At 41.6% G+C, this 18,250-nt stretch overlaps 1 long non-coding RNA gene across 1 annotated transcript; it reads right to left on the bottom strand.

Moving 5' to 3' along the window:
- Positions 1-416: 416 nt before the first annotated feature.
- LOC309711697 lies at positions 417-1,421 on the bottom strand. The gene is made up of 3 exons (XR_014278070.1): positions 1,359-1,421; positions 538-663; positions 417-465 (listed from the first exon to the last, which is right to left on the bottom strand). It is a non-coding gene; the product is annotated as an uncharacterized lncRNA (long non-coding RNA).
- Positions 1,422-18,250: the final 16,829 nt, after the last annotated feature.

The raw sequence follows: 18,250 nt of genomic DNA, 5'->3' as shown, positions 1-18,250 counted from the left end.
CAGGGCCAATCCGAGTCACCATAATTATAGTCTATTTCTTCGCCTGGACTTATGTCTCTGCTTGCAAATAAGCATAGATGGGGCTTTCCATTGATGTTTAATATTTTCATCTTAACACTTGGACTGATGTGGTTGTCGTTGACAAGTCTGCCTAATGACCCATCTTCTTGAGATGCATCCACACTGTGGGGTTAGGCAAAAAAGTATTAGCTTAACTAGTTAGTTAGGAAGCTTTTTTTTTTCATAAATCAAAAGCAATGTGTAATTTAATCTTAATCAAACTACACTGATATAATACGCACCACCAGAGTTTTCCATCAAACTTGAATTCAAACATGAACACCTTCAGGCTGTCATGATAAACTCTGTGTCTCCGCTCACATTCTTCTTTTGTTATGAGTTTACCTCTGTATTTCAAAAGGAAGTCTCCTTTTTGGAATGGAACAGTCGTGAAAATGCCCCGACCTGAATTGCAAGTGAGTGACAAAAGACAAAGTGACAAACTCCAAATCTAATCCAAACTAAAGACCAACTTACCTTTGAAGGCATTTATGTAGTGGATATCAAGTCCCAGTTTGTCCCTTCCAGCAGAAACATGACAGACTGCATCCTCCCGTGGAGGAATGAGTCTCCTTCGCATGTTCTCCTGTACGTTTTGATTGGCTGTATTACCAAAGCATATACAGTATTACGATTATCGTCATCATTGTCATCATCATCAGTAGTAGCAGAACTAGCAGTAGTGTAGTTTACAGCATAAACACAGCTGACTTATTCATAGTCCTAATTTATGCCTTCTTTTAAAATGTTAAAGGCCTAGTACTCAAAATGGCGACATGTGACATTTCTGTAATGGCGACTGCAGAGAGTGATACAAGTACTGAGAAAGCTTAGGCATCAAAACTGTAAGAAGTTTTTTCTTCAGGCATATAAATAAATACACGACTAAAAACACTTATACCCCTTGCTTTTATTTTAGGGCTGTCAGCAGAATGGACAGACATTGGACAAACTGCCCGAAATTAGCTAACAGCGACATCAGGGATTTTGACTCAGACTGCGCTGGTTTAATTGTTAATCGCGTTAGTCACGATGGCGGCATTAACACGTTTAAGCCACAATAATGCTTTAACACCGAGTAAATCCTAACACGGGTTAGCCCGCTTTATCGCGTTGACGCGGTTAGTCCTCAGCCCTGTTTTATTTACTCAATGACAAACGCTGGGACCGTTTTACTTCTTCAAAGACTAACTAACAGTCCATAAAGCATAAATTAAACCAGTTTAATATAGGCCTGTGCACCTATAATTTCATATAGTATTAAAGTCATGGTGCATTTTACATTAAAAAAGGCTTACCTTTGTGTTTTTAATCAGTCTTTGTATTGCCGTCGACATACACTTGTTAAAGGGCACGCGCGCGAAGTCGTGGCGCTGTTTCCTGTAGGTACCGCCTATATATATAGCCTACCAATCACAATGACTTCCGGCCGTGTGTATTGAAAATGTGTATTAAATTGCAGTACCTACACACATCCACTCTAACTCGAAACGTCGCTGTGCAGTACACTGGAATACACAAAAATCAGGTGAGGGGTATAGGTGGACTTTTAAGAAAATCAGAAAATCTTTTAATTATAGTTTAATAAATGAATTTACACTACAGTTTAAGCAAATACAGGTCAAAAGATAAATAATGACCTCATAAGAAGTAGAAAAAATTATTATTTAGACACTTAAAAATGCATTTACAAGTCATGTTTTAGGGGGACACATGAATACACAGCAAAAAGTCGAAATGTCCCCGGAGCCCAGGTACAGCGCAGGTCAAATGTCAATCCATACCACATAGACGCACACACACACACACACACACACACACACACACACACACACATACACACACACACACACACACACACACACACACACACACACACACACACACACAGACATATATAAATACAGAGACAAATATAAATAAAATATACGAAGGGGATAAATAGAATAAATAGGAATAAAAATAAAAATACAAGTGAATTGCACATTTCAAGTATTGAGGTCTATTGCACCATTGACTATTAACAAAAGTATTGCACAAAAGGTATTGCACAGTGAAGTGAAGAGGCACTACAGCTTAGTTGTCCCCCCCTCCTTTGTCCACCTGTTTCCCCTCCCTCTCCCCTCCAGAGAGGAGTTAAACAGTTTGATGGCGTGTGGGACAAAGGAGTTTTTAAGTCTGTTAGTTCTTGTCTTAGTTTTTGTGTTTGTCCATATTTATTCGTCCCCACCTTCATCCAGTCACACACATTCACTTCACATGCATTCACACCATATTTTTGCTAATAGTGGAGCCTCCCACGCAAGTGATCAGATTCTCCACCCTCAGCAAAATGAGCTGAGTTTTATTTTCCATAGGAAAATAGTTCTTTATGCTCTTGGACTGGATTGACTCGCTACAATCCTTTTAGACAGGGACTTACGACCTGATCAGGTCCCCACAGGTAGCTTTCTCCTCAGCCAGTTGTAATCTGGAAAGCCCCCCTTATATTTACTTCTCCCGAGAATTTGTCAGCGCTGTTATTCACTGTTCCAGGCCTGCTTAGAACAAACATGAGAAAAAGAGAGCTGATTATTAGCTCATCAAAACACAAAACTGCCTCCTGACATCTGACCCACGTTAAAACATGGACTGAACATACACACACCCACAATGGACAACTGTACCCTCAAACACACAATGATAACATGGACCGAACCACCACTCACAACCACCAGCACTTTATATAGCCTCTGTAGAATTATCCACATATCTCACTTTGCCCGCGAAGGGCAGGTAGCCACAACATGTCCCCTGTGACCACAATAGAGGCACTCACCGGCCGTAATCCTGCGCTGACGCTCCGCCGCGGTGAGATGGGAGCCGCCCAGCTGCATGGGTTCCTCTCCGTCCCCGCTCTCGTGAGTCCGGGAGGGGCCGGCATCCGCCATGGCGCCGGTGCCAGAGACTCCCGCAGCCTCATGGAAGTTGTAGTTCCGCTGCGACCGGCGAGCCCGTAGCCGCTCATCCACCTTAATGCACAGGGACATTAGCTCATTAAAGGAGGCAGGGAGATCACGCATGATTAGCTCGTCCCTTAATTCTTCTCTGATATTGTTCAGCAACGTGCTCCGTAGCGCCTCCTGATTCCACCCTGCCTCTTCTGCCAGAATCCAGAAGTCGATAGCGTATTCAGACATGCTTCTCCTACCTTGTTTGAAGTTGAGGAGACGGAGAGAAGCGGCCTCTGCCCCGGTGCCTGGGTTAAACACACTCTTAAATTTGGAGAGAAAGTCAGCGTAGGTGATGACAGGATCAGAGTTTAACACAACCTGGGCCCACTTTAGTGCACGGCCCCTCAGAAGTTGAACTAAATAAGTGATCTTCGCCCCATCGTTGCTATGAAAACGCTGCAGCTCGCGAAAAATCCGGCACATTTGTCAGACTCACCCGAGAATGGTTCCGGTGTGGGTAAAGGTCCGTCAGACGGCGTACCGACCCGCGGTGAGCTACCTGACGCTACGGCAGGCGGTGCCGCCTGGGGAGCCGGGCTGGGCGGCTGGGGATTCCCTGGTTGCGCATTTCCCTCCAGCGGTATTAACTGCGCCACCGCCAGGGTCAATGCGGCGACATCCTGCCGTAGCTGCCCGAGCACTTGTTCATGGCGGGCCAGCGCGGCTTCCTGGGCGGCCAGAGCCCGGCCCACAGGGTCCTGTCCTGCTGAGTCCATAATGTCTGGATCGTTCTGATAGGGTTTCCGAAAGAGACTCAGGCGCAGGCCAGGGTTTTCCTTTAAGCGAAGGACAGTGCGTTTATTTACAGTGAACACATACACCAAGTGGCTATATACAACGTGCAGGGGAAACGGGTCCGGGTCGCCAGGGTCCGTGGGAAACAGGGTTGGGAGAAGGGTGTTCCACACTTTCTGTACAAAAACGTTCCCCCTCAATCACTCCTCTCCGCATCGGGTTCCAAAAACGATCTACACACAAAACGTCGGGTTAGCAGGATAATTATAAGAAATTCTCAAGGTACAGGTTAGCAGAAACACAAGTCTAACTGACACTGATAGCTCAACGATCCAGCGAAGACTAGTGCAGACTCGCCATCTAAGTAGTGCAGTAATCAGCTGGGATCAGCGGCCGGTGTGGTGATGAGCAGGTGTGTGGGCCAGCAGCGGGAGCCCGCAGTGAGCATCGCCGTGGCGAGAGAGAGAGAGAGTGAGAGAGAGAGGGCGAGAGCGAGAGAGCCAACAAACCACAAACATATTGCCCAATAGAGGATTGACCAGCGGGGCACAGGGACCATGACATCTTAACTGCACTACTGTATAGCTCTGTAATAATCATTCTGTACATACGATAATTTTTAACCCTACAACTGTTTACAACTTGCACAGTTCCCATTTCTGTATAGCTGTATATCTCAGATTCTGTAAAGTTATTTATTTCATATTCTGTATAGTTTTTCATATTTATATCCTGTTCATAGCCTGTACATAGCTTGTACTCACTACAGCCTGTACATACCTATAGTTATAGAATATTCACAACATACTTCATACCGTGTACATTATAACATTCCATAATAGACCCATTTCTGTAATATATTTACATATCTATATTATTGCTAATATTTATTGTAATATATCTATATCACTAAAGCACTTCTGGATGGATGCAAACTGCATTTCGTTGCCCTGTACCTGTGCATGTGCAATGACAATAAAGTTGAATTCTATTCTATTCTATTCTAAAACAAAATCACCTGACAGGTTTTCTCTAAGTGCACTGTTACAAAAAATAATGGGCCCCCTCTTAGACATGTCCATGTTTAATAAAACTCCCTCTATTAAAAACAAAAACAACCCGAACCTAACTGACAGAATCAACCCATCACCACTATAACCTCACATAATTTCACCTCCTCAATACACCGAAAGTCTTGTTACAACCACACAATTTGCACACAACCATCGCCCCCTTTATGCACTTTAACATACTTAGAGTCAGCATAAGATATAACCCCATTATGACAACATATCATCACTAAACTATAAATTTCCTATCCAAATCTGCACTTCTGAACAGTCTGCTATGCTTCCTCTCCTGAAAGCCTCAGTCACACACACACAGGAAGCTTCTGCGTCACCACTCACTCCAGCTAATTTGCATACTGAGTCATATCTCAATAAGTTGCCGTAACAAGATAAATACATCTTTAAACATTACCACATTATTAAATTATTTTATTTCTTTCTACAGTCATCACTGGTTTTGATCACTCAGTACGAGAGCACTCCTAAGTCGCTCTTTTAAAACTACTTCAATCACGTTTTCTTTCTTCCATAACTCACTCCCTCTGTCATATAGCTTCTTTTGAGTTATTCCTCAACTTCAAGCTCAAGTGTATTTTATTAAACATTCACACCATTCTATCACTCATACAAATAGCGAGCTGATTTTCATTGCGTATGTTTGTGTTCTTAGCCAGGTTTATCAATGTCTATGCATTAATCTTTAGGAGCTTGTCCTTGTAAGGTTAATGCATTTTCTGCTTGTGTATGTGATTTTGCATATGTTGCTTTTGCAGTGTTTCAGACTCCTTCACAATTCTCCACTTAAGCCGTCAGTTTTCTATTTCCCAAAATTTGCTAACCCAAATTTTAAGTTCCCACCTTAAATAACAGCATTCCTGGTCCTCAGACATAGGTCGGAGTTTGCTTGTGAGGTTCAGGGACACATGGCGCTGTGAACAATTCAACCAGAAACTTGCCTTAACATGTCCAGTCATGTTAACCTATAAGTTTCTTCCGACCGCTGCATGTGGAGAATTGGTCCAGGTCTACTTCGCCCCTGAATATAACACAACTAAGACATTTTCATTATTATCATGAGTACTTAAACTACCCGTTTCTCTCTCTCTGGTCAGATATACCAACTTATGTCATGTGTATAAGTGTAAGCATGTCTTCATTGCAGTTTCTTATGTATGTTAATGTTCAGTGAGTGTAAGCTGCTTTCTTCATTACCTCTGTATGTTATAATCAGGTTTAATCCATGCATCTTTTCACTGATTTCTTAATTCAAACCATCTCACTTCTGATTCTTTCCAGAAATAATTTCACATGTAACAATTTGTGTATGTGTGTTTTCTATTCATTAATGTAATTGTCAGTTATTTTCTCTCTTTATTTTACCTTCTTTTTGTTTACCTCTTTGTTTGTTACGTGGACATCCCTAAACCATCCTGAGTTCAGGCTTCAATTTCAACCCAATTATTAACAATATTCACTCGAACTCCTCTGGGCTTCACCTTCCACTGGTCCCTGTGCTCTTCTCACAGTGTTCTTTTTTTGTCTTGAAAACATTTAGTGCCTTTAAACAGTTATGTCACACTGTTCTTACCAGCCTCCAGTTCACCGTGCATGCTTCATCACGTGCTTTCTTCTTGTCTGTTGATCCTTTCAGTCGTCTCTTTCAAGATTACTCCAAGAATGGCAGATCTGAAAATCAGTGTCCAGTGCTTTCCCACAGTTCAGCTGCCCAGCCTGTAATTTACAGTACATGTTACATCACGTGCTTTTCTTACATGCTGCTGCTGGTGTCGTCAGTGTGGTTTCAGTTGCACTGCCTTCTGCCTGCTGTTAATTCTTCAAGTCCACGATGTTCTGTCGGTCTTCATCAGGAGATTAGCTGTCCTTTGAGCTTCTTCTCAGGATGGGGGCCAAGTGGGAGGTCAAGCTATAAAATTTTAAGCCAAAATCTGGCCTATTTTCCTCCCAATTCTGACAATCAATGGTTTTGCCGCTATACTCAAGGTTCTAGGTTGAAAGAAGTCCACCTGCATTGACACACTAAAGCATACAATTAATATGAAATAATTGTAATGGGAGATTTTAATGTCAACTGGGACTGTGAAAAGGACAGAAAAACACTCAAGGACATAATGGAGACTTTGAACTTTACTCAACACATTGAACAACCCACAAGAATAACAAGACACTCTAAAACTAAAATAGATCTGGTTTTCAGTAATAAGCCCGAGCGAATTATTAAATCTTATAATTTTATCACTGGTATTTCAGACCACAATTTTATATTATTTTCTAGAAAACTTATAAAATCACGAGTTAAGAATGACTTTCAAAGTTCATCTAATAGGAGATCCTTTTATGAATTCATACCAAGAAGTCAGCGACAAAATGTAGCAGAAGCATTAGCATCAGTTAACTGGGAGCCTTTATTGTGTAGTGATGATCCACAATTCTGCAGCAGTCACTTCACTGACATTGTCAAGGATGTTATATCAACATACTCCATTAGAGGTTGACAAAAAATAAAGACAACATCTAATTTGCCCTGGTGTCAAGGTTCGAGTTTTTGAGGAGGAGACAAACGACTGCATGGTCCTCAGTAGATGTCAAAATAGCGGTTTTTATTATACACATATACATGTGGGGAAGATGAGCATCATAAACCTTTCAGAGCTGATCTCCCCCGAACAACCATGTCACAAGGCTTTTATTGCAATGATGACGTCAAGTCACATGATAAGTATCAGTCAGTTCTCAGAACTCAAGAAGTTCTCCTTATATGGGCTCCAGATGTTTCCACTCAGTCCAGCACTCAGAGAAAACCAGTGTGTGTGGTGTGTACATCTATTCGTGTCGATTGTGAGTGTGTGTGTGTCAAACAGGGAGCATGTCCTGAGACGCCCTCACAGTTCTCCATAAGTGTGTGTGTGAACGTGCGTGTTTTACATAACTATGTGCATGTTGTTATTCGCCTGAATATGTGCAAATGACTGGAACAGGCCCTGCTGGACCCACCAGATCGAGATATTGTTATCCAGATTGACTCGGTTTAATATCTCCAGTCAGGCTCTTCAGTGGTTTGCTTCATATCTCTCACACAGGAAACAGTGTGTGGTGTTGGATGGGGTTAAATCTCCATATTTAGACTGTGATACAGGGGTTCCTCAAGGATCTGTTCTTGGGCCCTTATTGTTCTCTCTTTTTATCAATAACTTACCTGAAGTCTGTCCAAATATATTTACTCAAATGTATGCGGATGATGCAGTTATATATACGCAAGCAAGTAGTGTCCAGCAGGTGGCAAAAGATCTTACAGCTGCTTTAGCATTAATGCATAGCTGGCTGGAGGACTCATGCCTAATGTTGAACACCTCAAAAACTGTCGGTATGTATTTTTCAAAACGCCCCTTAAACTTGAAGCAGTCTAACATATTCCTGGATGGAGTAGAGCTTGAATTGGCTCCAGAATTTAAATATCTTGGGGTCATTCTAGACCCAACATTGTCGTTCAAGAGTCACATAAATAAAGTGTCCCAGGTACTTAAATTTAATAATCGAAATTTTAATCATATACGTAATAATTTAAATATGAATGTTGCAAAAACTTATTTTTACTCAATGATCATCTCTCATATGGACTATTGTTTGACGTCCTGGTCACTTGCTTGTCCAACAACACTTAAAACTATTGAAAACATTTATAAAAGAAGTTTAAAACTACTTGACAAAAAACCGACTTCCCACCACCACTGTCATGTGTTAAAAAAACATAAATTACTGAATTTCAATAACTTAGTGAAACTTAAAAGAGTGAGTTTAATATATAAACTCTTACACTCCCTTGCTCCACCACCACTAAAGCAGTTCATTAGGCATAAAGAAAGCTCAGACAGGACCACTCGAGCTACAATCCGAAGAGACTTGTTTATACCCCACAGACGGACAGCATTTGGGCAGAACGTCCTTTCTGTCCAGGGTGGCCATCTGTGGAACAGTCTTCCTCAACCCATTAGAGAATGCTCGACATTCAATTTGTTTAAGGCAAAGGTTAAAAACTGGTTATGGACAATTCAAGTGTGTGATCATGTATGAGTTGTATAGTTTTAATGTTTTATTTGGGAACAGAATGGTGTGTATGTGTAAGTTTGGTGATGGAGTTTTTATTATGAATGAATGATGAATTATTATGTCTATTTTTATGCTTAAGGACAACAGATGGACATTAGCCCTTGGCTATAATCTGGTATGTTTACATTCATGTAATTTTATTTTTTACATTTATGTTCATTAACATGCACTGTCCTAAATAAATAAATTAAATAAATAAATAAATATCCTTTTCATTTCTTTTCTTAAAACCTCCATTTGCTTCATCTGCCTAGAGTTTAACTCGTATGTTTCTTTCTCTGTGTGCTCACTTGTCGTTTTTTATGGGCATGCAAAGTTCCTGTCACACACACCATTTCCTGTTACTCACACAGCAACTGCTCAGAGCCGTAATTTCTGTTTCTATCTCTCCTGTTTTTACAGGCTAATCAAACTCTTGTTTTACTACGTCTTAATCTAAAACAATTCACCCTTATTTCACGCACACACTTTTAAATATACTAAATTCTTTGCATTTGTCAGATCGTCTCACACATACACAGCCTTTTCTCTCACACTTCCACTTCTGGACTCACTCTACTATCAACTTTCATAGTGTTATTATTATTTATCATTTTGTACAAATCACACCCAATCACTCAAAACCTACTACTCACAGCATTCACACACTTAAACTGTTGTTTAAACTCAAAATACGCTTTCCTAAGAGTCATTTTAGACATGCCTTTCATAATCAGAAAGAGCAAATCAAAAACAAAAACAAAACAAAAAACAATTGAAACCTCTATTAATTCTCACAGCACACACAAGAAATTGAAAAATAAAACACACCAGCAATTATTGCTGATGAGAGGTTACTACTGAAAGTAATATGTCAGTCTTAAATATATACAATGCACTCAATATATTTATATATCTACTTCCAAACTCAGTCAATTACTATACATGGCCTGGTATATGGTAAATGGCCTGTATTTATATAGCGCTCCACTACGGCAACTCAAAACTTTATTTATAGCCCTCCAATGAACATAAATGTCGTCTTAAACACACATTCAACAATGTTTGCAGCAGTATTTGTAAACCCAAATATGATTTAAACAGTTCACTGCTTACTAATTTGCATTTTCACACACACCATCCAAAAATAGCAGCACACAGTCAATGCATTCTTGACTCGACACATAGCCTCCTCTCACACCAAACTCTCTTATTTTATATTACAAAGACGTCTTATATTTACAACCACTGTCAGGCCCAACAGCTTTAGCGTCTAACCAATTTCAACAAATTTAAGTTAACGGTCCAACTGATAAAGTCCAACTTTTTTGTGATCAATTAACCAGTATCTGTCCAACAGTTTCTGGCCTCATCTCTAAAATCCCTAACTCAATTTAAAAGCGTCAACCAACCCAAACTTTGCCTGAAGCACTATTTTTGGCATTTCACAGCCAGGGCTTACCCCGAAGTTTTAAGTTAAAGTAACACGCCCGAAGTCCAACTTCTGCTGGCCAAAAAAGCGCAGACTACCGTTCCAAACGGTAAAGTGGTCCAACCACTAGCTATTTTGAAGGTTCCCAAGTTCTCCCCGGTTGCCAACCGTACTATCCCTGTTCTCCTCACAGGAAAATGCCCTACGTCTAAGGCAAGTAGGGAGCGTTACCTCCGAGAAATGCGCTTCCTACCAGTCCAACTGGCGTTCATCAATAATTTATAATACTTTGGAGCAACAGTAAAACATCCAAAAAAGTGTTAGACTGTAGCAGGTCCAACCTTATAACCAATAGGGGCTCTAACCCAAAAAATGACCAAATTCCCTAACATACTAAAATCACTCAGCAGTCCAACTGCTTTACACGGTCCAACCGTATTAAATCCTTTAGCGGTCCAACCGCATTCAATCATTTTTAGCAGTCCAACTGCATTAAATCCTCAGTACTGTCATGAGATTCTCATCAAAATCAAAACAGACATTTACCGGCAACTTTTACTGAGTAGACATTTAATTTTATCATCCAATTCAGCACACTTCAGATAAAATCAACAGGCCTGTGCCTACCTATAAAGGCGCCTGTCCCCTCAGTTTGGTTGCCGGATCACGCCTGCCTGTCTGACCACCACGGACCACCGAATTTCTCCGTCTACACCTCCAACCTCCTCCCTCCTCAACCACCGGACGAAGCCCCCAAATGTTAAGGTTCAAATATTGAGGAAGGAGAGTACAAACAACCATGGTCCAACAAGAGCTTGGTCAAACAATTGATTTTAATGAATACACGCGTGGGAAGACCAGTGCCTGTTCGCAGACAGGAATTGATCTTTGACTTAATCCAAGCATAAACAGATATTTTATACCATCAGGGTTTGAATTAATGACGCCCCTTCATACGTCACAGACAGAATATATGCATACGTCAAATCAAAACCACAATGACTTTTAACACAGTTTAAAAGAACATTATCTCTGTCTCGTCTGGAACACGAGCCCCACATCCTGCAAGACACTGTTCCTCTTTTGCAAGAAACTGTTCCCCTTTTGCAGAGACAAACATGACAAACCTCTCACCTATAAATGAGTCTAACTAGTGTGTGTGTGTGTGTGTGTGTGTGTGTGTGTGTGTGTGTGTGTATGTGTGTGTGTGTAGACCGTATGCTACACCCGTTGCACTTCTGACCTTTCACCAGAACAGAGGCTCATGTAGTGTGTTTGTTGGGCAGCTTAGATAATGTCACTTCAGAAAAGAATATAGCCCATATGGTTTTCACTGCCCTATGCATAGCCAAGAAAACAGTCCTCATGAACTGGAAAAATAAAAATAATCTTAATTCTAACCAATATAGGAATTATCTATTAGATTACATTAGTCTTGATACAGCCTCTGCCACCACATCAGGTCAATTGCTCTGGGCTCCTTTGATCAGCTCCATCACCTAGTGCGGGTGGGGGGTCATAGTTTGGTCCCGCCTTCACTGTTGTGATTGGTGTGGGGGTAGGGACAGGCTTAGGGCGTCGGGGGGTTCCCCGGAGGCATCTTCCTTGGGGGGCTCAACCCGGGGTAGCGGTCATGTCCAGTTAGGGGCTCTGTTGGCTCTCAGGTGACTGTTTCCTCGTGGCTACGTGCAGCGGGGCTAGGGGAGGGTCTGTGCTGACGGACGTGGGTTACTGACCTGGTAGCCTGGCTGCCCCTGGGTGGGTCCGGGATGGGCGTGAGGTTCTGGGGGCGCTCCGTCTCTGGGCTGGGGCCCTGACCGGGCCTCGGGGCCTCTCCTCGGGAGCTCTCTCTGCAGGAGGGGGAGATACAGGAGAGGTGGAGGAAGATCTCAGCCTGGGCGTCTATTGTCTTATGTAGTCTGGAAGATGAGTGGATGGTGGGGTGGGTGCAGTTTTCTCTGTGGTGGGGTTGGGTGGACTGTCCTGGGCTCTGTGGGGCCGGGCGGCGCTGCTGCACTGGGCCCCGGTCTGGATGGGCCTGGGCCCCCTTTCCCTGGCGGGTCGCAGAGTATGGGGGTGCCTACTGGGGTCAGCGGGGGAGCTGGCCCCAGGGAGGGTTCACTTGCCCCTCCCTTCCTTCCCTCCCCATCTCCAGCTGCCTCCCTCTTCCCACTCCACCACAACCACCCACACATGCAGGGCCTTGGAGTAGGGGTATGTCACCAGGGTGCAGATGAGACTACCCCCCCCTCTGTCCCCTTCTGGCTGCCTCTGCCTCAATGTTATCCCACAACTTAGACATTCACATTACTCACACTCTCATTACACATACATATAGGATCGATACACGGAATCCAAATTACCATCAGGGTGTACACCTCACCCCTGGCGTCGTTGCCCACCTCTCAATTTTAAATACATGTAGACATTGAGGGCTAGCAGGAGGGACTATGCGCTTACCTGCTGCTCTCTGGCAGGTAGCTCCATGCCCTCCTGGGTTTTAAATGCACCTTAGAACACACATGCATCAACACTACAATGAGCGGGTGGAGGGAGGTTTGGAGTCTTCTCTCACCCCCGTTCTCTGCGGCCTGCTGGAGCGGGGGGGCTAGGAGGAGGAGTTGGCCGTCCGACTGCGGTCTGGCGTGTGGGGCAACAAACTACACCCTTTTTGGCTCCTACCTCAAAGCACACTGTGTTCTGTTGATCTTATGTGCTGCACAATAATGTTTAATATTTAGTATTTCCTGTCATATTCCCATATATCATTGTGATGTTGTTTATTCTATTACTCTTTTTCTATTCTGCTTGTTTTCTTTTTTCTTTCTCAACAGGTGATTCAGGTGATCGATATATGCATTTTTTTTCTTTTTTTTTCTGCCCATTCTGTTGGTTTTTGTTTTTTGCCCTTCTCCCCCGTCCCTCTTCTCAGCTGTTTCTCTTTCCCTCTTTCTCCCCTTCTTTCCCCCAGTCAAGTCTGTCCCGTATTCAGCAAGTGAAAATAAAATAAACAATAAAAGATGAATCAAATGGACCATACGGCAAGGCTGGGATGGTCAATTCGGTAAAGTAAATCCGTTGGGCATCTTTCTTTGCCTTTAGACAATAATTCTGATGGCAAAAGAGCCAAACGGGACAGGCAAAAAAAAAAAAAAGAAAAAGAAAAAAAAGAACAGATGCTCATCCTTATGTGTAATAACCTAACCGAAACTATATGTACTATGTTGAATAAATGTTATAATCAAGAACCTCTACTAAAAGCTTAATAAAAGAACATAAAAGTATAACAGACAATTTGAATAACCTAGTTTTTCACATAGCCTCGTCTAACCAGCTCCTCAGAATAACCTGCACTTAGACTCTGCTTTCGGTTTCACTTCTGCAAACGCACGCTCTGCAAACCTGCAGTTTCCTGTCACTCTGACTCTGTACAGAGTGTACTCAAAATCAACAGAATCAGCACATACACACTTAAGATTATAACAAGCATTCAAAAGCATTTAAGATTATAGATTCAACTCAACAGTTTAAAGTGGTTATCACTGCACCTGTAATAAAGGCTAATCGGGTGCCAATATGTTTAAACATCTGAATGCACTATCAATGCTGTAGATTATATTATTAATGCAATGGTAATGATGATGATTATTAACAATAGCAGCAAAATATCTCTCCACTCTCAATAAACCAAAGCAGTAACTTTTCCCCCCAGGGATCAATAAAGTATTCTGATTCTGATTTCTATACCTGGGACCAGTGTTCCTTCTGAATGAGTTTTTTCAACTGACATTGTGACATTGTTACTGCACAAAGGAAGTGACTGACAATGTGTAGACCAGCTTCTCTTCTTGCAGAAAATCCTTACACTCTCAAAGTGAGTGAGAGAGTAGTTATAAATGATAACTAAAAGAATAATTTTCATGAGATTCACAGAGGTTGTACAATACCGTATGTTTTCATTTTTCTCAGTACTTTAAAGGGCAGTTTTAAAGTATTTTTTCATTTTCTGATCTGTCAGATTCTGTCAGTTCACTTGTACATTATCTACGTTATCCAGTATGTCTCCAAAAAGCAATAGTGGATTTCAGAAAAGCTGTGTGAGACACTAACAGCAAAAGTATTTTTCTGAGGTATTACTGATGTTTACAAAATATATTTTCTATTTGCACTGGATCCTTGATTCACTTGAAATGTTGTTGCTTTTAAATGAAAATTAGTGTTGCATTAGTGTTGCTCATTCTTTGTGTTTATTCTGCATTTACTTCATTATAAATGTCAGTTACAAGCTTAAATATGAAGTTGAAAAAGTGTAACTGCAACCAGGCTATTGATCAAATAATTGCGATTAATCTTGATAAATTACAGAAAATTGTGAGATTAATTAGTTATTTTTTTTACTCTATTAACAGCACTAATGAAAATAAATATATACTCACGTTAATTAAAAAGTACATTATTGTAAATGCTTTAGGATCGGTTTTTAATTTAGAAATGCATATATTTAATTCACAAGGCTAAAAGGTTTCTTTTGACAGCACATATACAAGGAGGAATATCATTATTATAATATTTCTGACTGATTCAAAATGGAATCGAATCGAGGATTGAATCAAATCGGGACCTTGTGAATCGAAATCGAATTGATTCTGCATAACTAAGGGAGGATTCAGGGTCACCTGATTCAGCCCTAACTACATGCTTTACCAAAAAGGAAAGTTTTAAGCCTAACCTTAAAAGTACCTGTTTCCCGAATCAAAACTGGAAGCTGGTTCCAAAGAAAACTGAAGGCTGTGCCTCCCATTCTACTTTTGAATACTCTAGGAACAACAAGTAATCCTGCAGTGTGAGAGTGAAGTGCCCTAATAGGGTGATATGGTACTATAAGGTCATTAAGATAAGAGAAGGCCTGATTATTTAAGACCTTGTATATGAGGAGCTGTTACGGTCACCGGAACGACCCAAACGCAGGACTCCTTGCCCAAAGGAAGAACAGAGGGTTTTATTGACAAACACCAGGTGAAATGTGCGACAGTGACTCAGTGCTATATACAAGGGATCAGGGCTCCAAGGAATCCACAGGGAAAAGCAGGGGAACACTCTCACTCCTCTTCAGTCTCTTTTGGCATCTCACCAGTCATTCACTCCTCCCTCGCACCAGAATCTCCGTAGGGAACAAGGGCAGGTCCAGTGGTCTGCACACAGGGAAACAAAAGTGTTAACATGGCCCTATCCAACACAGCAGCCCAGGGAGCCCAGGGTACAACAGTTCCTTGGTCTGACAGGTTACTACCGCAGATTTTTTAAGGGAATACGCTTGCCATGCAGAACCTCTGCATGCCCTGACAAGGAAGGATGTGACCTTTCAGTGGGATGACAGGTGTCAGGAGTCCATGGACTTCCTGAAACAGAGCATCGCGACAGCGCCTGTCCTGTCACTCCCAGACATTTCCCGGCCTTTCTTTATCTATACGGACGCATGTGACCTGGGCTTGGAGGTGGCCTTAACCCTCTGGGGTCCAGGGTATAATTGGCCGTTTTTGACTACTTTTGATTTTACCTCTATATTTCACCTTTAAAAACTGTTTATCTTGCCTTCTTTGGTATCATTATTTTCAGCACAACCTCAAATATCTGAAATTTAAGTTAGGCATACTACATTAGCACAATTGATCTAAATTCAGACAAAAAATTCAAAATCTGTGTAGAAAAAAGTAGTATTTTTCACTGTAAAACCCACAAACATGTTTAATGAATCATTTTCATAACTTGAAATGCAAATAGAAATTGTACTTTTCTAAAAATTATGCACAAGTTTTGCAAACAACAAAGTTTTATGGTACTATTTGCCTATAAATGCAGCCAAGGCCTCAGGCGTTTTTTTTTTATATAATCATTTAAATCTATTTACAAACCAATCAGGAGTTCTGCATCAAATAAGAAGGCACACAAATTATTTGTGCCAGTCCAAAAAAATAGTTTGTGTTCAGTAAAAGACAGAGGAGAACACCACAGGCCTAAACCCTGCAGGTCTGACAGCAGGAGGTGTATCAGTCCTGTTTCCCATGTGGGAACAGCGTTTACACTGGAATCTGCCTTTTATGGCTTTTTTTTTGGAGCAAATGTGACATTCAGCAGTGTAACTGACACACAGTACAAAATAATAACTAAACAACACACTAACTATACCCTCCAAACACGCTAGATGTCACTAATGTCTCAATTATGAAAACTCGCTCTCTCTCTTTCTTTCGCTCGCCTGCTTTCTCTCGCGGGTGTTGCTCCTAAAATGTCCCCCTCTCCCTAAACAACCAAGTGCCACATGTTGCCATATCATTTTTTGATTGCCTGACATGGTACACTTTAACACCAATAGGGAAGGGGTGTTTTTTCTTTTTCTTTTTACACTTGCAAGTGTTGCGCTCTAAAAGTAGTTATAAAACTTAGATTTTTCCGAATTGTTGGGAAAATCTTTAAAGACTATTCTTATTTAATTGTGTTTTGTTTTTGGACACATTTCTAGTTATTTTAGTAGTTTACTGGCTCCAGGAGGTCAGAGTTCAGATGTGTGATGTCATCAGTAAGCGCAGAAAAAAAAAAAACAGTGTCTGAGACGTGAGGGAGCGATGTTTTGCTGATGATACGCTATTCTGCCTGTAAACTCCAAACCTGAACTGAGGAGAATAAAGTTGCAAGAAAAAGGAGAATGGAGTCATGTCTCTCTGAGGGTGCAACATAATCTTGGTGTTTCCGCCCGGTTTGGAGTTTATACCGCAAAGAAGGACGAGCTACATGTGACTAGCCTCGCTCACTACCCCCCACCTGAACTCATACCGCAGTGCCATCCCTTCCAGAAAAGGCAGTGAAGGTAAAAGTTTTTCGTCATGTCTAAAGTACAGCAGATGTCTCCTGATTGGGAGCAACTTCCTGAGCAGATAGAGGAAAAGTTACTTACACTGCTAGCACCGGATTTGAATGAGATTTGTGGTGCCCTCAGTTTAGCCGTGGATGAAAGTGAAAAAGACTTACCTCGTAAACTGAGGCGGCGTATTCTCCAGTACTTAGAGGGAGAGGATGTTACTGCACGAGAAGATGAAGGAATGTCTCTGTTGTTGGAATTAGATGACAAACTTAATGAAGTGAAGCAAAAGAGATGCGAAAGTAATGCCCCGTTGTCTCAACAAGTGGTACAAGAGCACCACCCTGTGGCTGAAAATGTGATAGCACCCAGTAATTCAGACGAGCAGAGAGAAAGTGTTTCTCATCTGAATGCTACATGAGTCACCCCTGTCGCCACTCAAAGTGTCCCTTTTGTACACTCACTGTACTGACGGGATCTGAAAATAATGGGACAAATTGGAGAACCAAACCAAAAGGACAAATTAACATACACTAGCTTTGAAAGACAAATCCAGAGGGCATTGAAGAGGGGATATGATGAAGGAGACATTGTTGAAGCCATCATTCAAGCTATAACCCCAGGAACAAAACTGAAAAGCTACCTTGAGAGTAGAGTAGATTTGACTTTGCAAGCTCTCAGGCAAATATTACGGACTCATTACATTGAGAAAGATGCCACAGAGTTGTATCACTCGCTCACACGTGCTGTACAGGAGCCAAAAGAAACTCCAATCCAGTTTTTGATGCGAGCAATGGATTTGAGACAACAACTTGTTCTTGCATCAGAGAGAGTTAAGTCTGGTTTAAAGTACAGTTCGGAGCTCATCCAAAATCAGTTTCTCCAGACAGTACTCACTGGCCTCCATGATGACACCATCCGAGCTGATGTGAAGCTATACCTGCAAAATCCTAAAATCACAGATGAGGTTCTGGAAAAAATGAGTGCGGCATACAGTCTG

Source organism: Aulonocara stuartgranti (genome assembly GCF_965226115.1).
Source record: "Aulonocara stuartgranti genome assembly, chromosome: 1".
Lineage (NCBI taxonomy): Eukaryota > Metazoa > Chordata > Actinopteri > Cichliformes > Cichlidae > Aulonocara > Aulonocara stuartgranti.
Note: the sequence above shows the minus strand (reverse complement) of the source record. Positions and strands in the feature narration are given on the sequence as shown.